Source organism: Budorcas taxicolor, chromosome 2 (genome assembly GCF_023091745.1).
Source record: "Budorcas taxicolor isolate Tak-1 chromosome 2, Takin1.1, whole genome shotgun sequence".
Taxonomy (NCBI): domain Eukaryota; kingdom Metazoa; phylum Chordata; class Mammalia; order Artiodactyla; family Bovidae; genus Budorcas; species Budorcas taxicolor.
In genome coordinates this window covers 58,010,872-58,014,972 of record NC_068911.1, presented here as the reverse complement: position 1 = coordinate 58,014,972, position 4,101 = coordinate 58,010,872, and the positions used below count along the sequence as shown (strand labels likewise).

General features: G+C 47.8%; 1 pseudogene; it reads right to left on the bottom strand.

Annotated features, from left to right (window-relative positions):
• Positions 1–1,411: 1,411 nt before the first annotated feature.
• On the bottom strand, positions 1,412–3,708 carry LOC128060441 (endogenous retrovirus group S71 member 1 Env polyprotein-like; annotated as a pseudogene).
• Positions 3,709–4,101: the final 393 nt, after the last annotated feature.

The window sequence follows — 4,101 nt, the reverse complement described above, 5'->3', positions numbered from 1 at the left end:
GTTATGCTAATTTCCCACCCCAAAGACACCAGTGAGCATTTCAAATACTTGCAGCTTAGGAAGGAAAAAAGGTTTCATTCTAGATCAATTCAAAGTTAGGTTATCACAACTGTAAGTTTTCAGGCTTTGCCACCTCCTGTCCCCGCCACCCCTTTCCCTCCCCTCCTCTAGCCTTCCTTCCTCACCAGTTCCTTCCTTAGACCAAGAAACAGAGCTGCTGGCTGGGGAGCAGAGCCAGGCAGAATGAAGCTGAGGAGCTCAGGGTGGGCATGGGAAGATGCAGAAAAGAGGAACCAGCTGCTGCAGAGAGAAATGGAGGAGTTTTGTTTTTTTTTTAAACCATGGGAAGCCTGACTGTTGGGGCAAAAGGTGCCAGAGCACCAAAGTACAGGAGTGGGCAGAGTTCGCTTCTGCTGCGTGCTTGCCCTCCCCAGCCTCCTGCGGCCTCAGGAGGAGCCAGAGGCTCTGCAGCTGGACCTGGGCCTCAGCGGGGCCGGAGATCAAGTCCTGACACCCTATCAGGAGCCCGAGCCCCACAGGGGCTGGAGCTGCTCAGGATCTGGAGGCTGCTCCCACCGTGCAGGGTGTGGCAGGCATCAGAGTGGACAGCCCCATGGCCGCCAAAATAGATGGCACCTGGGATCTGAGTAGCCCACCAGGAATTTTCTGTATCCTTTATTAAATTTGCTCTCTAAGCACTAAAAAAATGAGAGAGAGTGCCCCAAGAGAGTTGGGCCTGTGCGGACTGAAGACCCAGACGGCTGTGTCCCCGACTACAGCACAGCCAGGACTTCATATCTGGAGGGACAATGACCCTGAAGTTCTGGGGCCACAGCTTGTTCATGTAGCCCCTGTGACATTCAGGAGTACTTTGCTTCTCAGATGTGAAAGATTCCAGAAAAGGAGAGCAGGGAGCTCTGGGTATTGTAGCCACGCGTTCCGGAAAACAAACTCACTCAGAAGGACAGTGCAGATAGTGGAGTGCAGTTTATTACACCAGCAGGCCCAAGGCAGAGTCTCCTCTTAGCCAAGGACCCCGACCAGAATTTGTGAACATCTTTTATACCCCATGTGTACGTGTCTGAACCCACCAGCCCAAATTCCTTGAGACTTACATAAACCAAGGAAAATCCAATCCCAATAACCCCATCATTCACCTACTATGTGCTCATGTGCTCAAACAGTCAAACAATTAGCCAATAATCAATAAACCCGAGTAACACTCTGATAGATACAGAAAATTTTATGGCCTGTCTGGAGGAAGGGGTGATAGTGTATGTTTTCTCTTAGGTGATGAGTAAACTAGATACGATCTTCAAGGTTGCCCTGTCTGGAGGGGGTCTTATCCTTCCGTTGTTGTTTTCATAGGCACTAAACACAGAGTTCAGAGTCCATTGGAAAGGTGGCTGAGCATGATCAGCACGAATAGGCCTAAGATGGAGTCCAGGCCCTATGAATTCCTTCTTCATTCCCTGCTCTTGATGCTCTTAACTCATATTATGAGCATCATTGATAGGGATATATTGCACCCTGGCTTTCCAACTGCCAATTTGGGAGAATGACTTCAACCTTCAGGTTACAAAGTTCATAATACATTGTAAAATTCAGGGTCCACAAAGCAGAACTCTCAAGGCAACTATAACAGTGGTAAATATAGTTTTCCACCAGTCGCCCTTCACCCAAGATAGGACCAACGTCCAGAAAGGAATGTTTTCATTTGACATTGCTTTTACCTGGCTTTTCATGTCATCTAAAGCAGTCGATAGATTGCCAGATAAGTCAAGAATGTATACACAACATTCAACCTTAATTATAGCACAGGTCCCTCCTTGAGCAGCTGTATGTCCAAAGCCATTCTGTTGTGAATTACCGCTTTCTCATTTGGATTTGCTCTCCATTTAAGGCTTGGATGGCTTTTGTTCTATCTGGGAGGGCCTGTTTTGTGAAATTAGTCAAGGCCTCTACTTTAATCATGATATCTGTTGCCCCTATAGAGGATACGAATAAGGCAGCAGTATACTCATACCATTGACACACAGATCTTGTCCACCCAGCATGTAAATAAGGTGGATTTACCAGGTCTTGTTGTAGGTTAGGCTTTTGTTACACTGGCATTTATATTAAATGTAACCCCATGACCCGAGTCTATTGACTGTAGGTCTTATACCAAGAGAGCAAGGAGAGGTTATGATTGGCAAGAGAGAGGAAAGTCTCTTTTTGTGATCCCAGAAAAGAGCAGAGCGGTGACACCCACCAAGGAAGTCCATCCATCACTGACAGAGGCATAGCCCTACATACCCAGCAGTTGGAAGTGTTGTGGAAGTCTGCATAGGAATGTGCCCATGAGATGAAAACATTGTCCTGAGTTGAAACAGAAGTTAGATTCAAAATCACAAGCAGCAGGAGTTGATTGTGTGGCTTCATCCTGAAGGGGCTCGTCCAGGATCTTCTTTTCCTTCTTCTTAAGGGTGGTCTTAGTCTCTCAAAGGTCAGAGGGGTCCCTCTGTGCAGTCCACTCAGCGTTTTTTGGCTCTGCGTGGTATGTCCTCTTCACCCTCGTATGATGGATCCAAGGGACAATACCTGCCACTTTAACTGCAGTAGGGGTAGTTAGAATAACATCAGGGCCCTTTCACCAAGGGGCTAGCAAATCAAGTTTCCAATCTTTGACCCATACTTGGTCACCAAGCATAAATTCATGAATCTGTTCCCCAAGGGGGAATGGCACACTTCCTTGTACAAACTTAGTTACCCGATTTATTACTTTACCCAGTTCCATCTGCTGTGAAATCCTATCACCCCTTACCTGAGGCAGATTTGTTGATACCTGTTTTATTATGGGAGGGGGCCTCCCATACACAATTTCATATGGAGAATAGCCTTGGGACTGTGGGGTCATCCTGAGTCTGAGCAGAGCCGTTGGAAACAAGTCCACCCAGGAGCAGTCAGTCTCTATGACCCACCTGGGGAGTCTCTTTAATGTCCAGTTGGTTCACTCCACCATCTCAGAACTCTGGGCCTATATGCAGTGTGCAGTTTCCATTTGATGTTTAAAGTTTTGCTTACTTGTTGTACTAAATCAGCTACAAAAGCCGGGTCATTGTCTGAACCAATGCTGGTAGGAAGTCCAAATCTGGGAACTATTTCCCTAAGCAGGCACCGGGCTACTTCTGATGCTCTTTCAGTCCAGGTAGGAAAAGCTTCTACCCATCCCGAGAATGTACATACCATGACCAGCAGGTAATGGTAGTGTCGGTGAGGTTTCATTTCAGTGAAGTCCACTCCCAGGTGTTCAAAGGGCAGTGTGCCTTTCAGCTGAATACCCAGAGGTTTTTGTCTGAATACCGAGAGGCAGCATTAACCTGTGAGCAGGCAGCATGGCCTAGGTGTGTTGTTTGATGTGTTTGGCTTACCAGATTGCGTGCCAGCTCCTCCGGTACCAATAATTTGCCACTTGGCAATTCCCACCATCCTTTTCAGTCTTGATGGCCCCTTCCGCTTTGGCTAACCTGACAGCCGTTGTCCTTGTTTTATCAGGCTGGTGCCATCAGTATATAGGACCCAACTAGGGTTTGGAACCTTGTGTCCTTCTTTAAAACAAACCCCAGATACCTTACCACCTCCTTGCAGATCTGTGCCTTCTTCTTCAACACCCGGTAACCTGCTTCCATCAGCAGCTAGAGGAGTGCTTTTGTCCCTTTCCAGCATTTTTCCTTGGTCTCAGCGGCCAGCAGCAGGTCATCCCCATATTGTAGGAGCCAACATCCATACTCTTCCAGATGGAGTGAGTTCAGGTCAGAAGCCAAGGCTTCCCCAGAGATGGCTGGGGAGTTCTTAAACCCTTGTGGGGGAGTCCAGATGAGCTGTTGCTTGGTGGATCTTCCCATTCAAAGGCAAAGATGGGCTGTGACACTGGGGCGAGGCGTATGCAGAAGGCATCCTTGAGATCTAGGCGAGTATAAACTTTAGTCCTGGGTGGGAGGAGGCTAAGGTATAGGGGTTTGGAACAGTGGGGGGTAAAGTCACAGTAGCCTGGTTGACTAGCCTGAGATCCTGTACAGGCCTTTAGTCCTGTCCTCCTTCCTTTTTGACTGGCAGGAT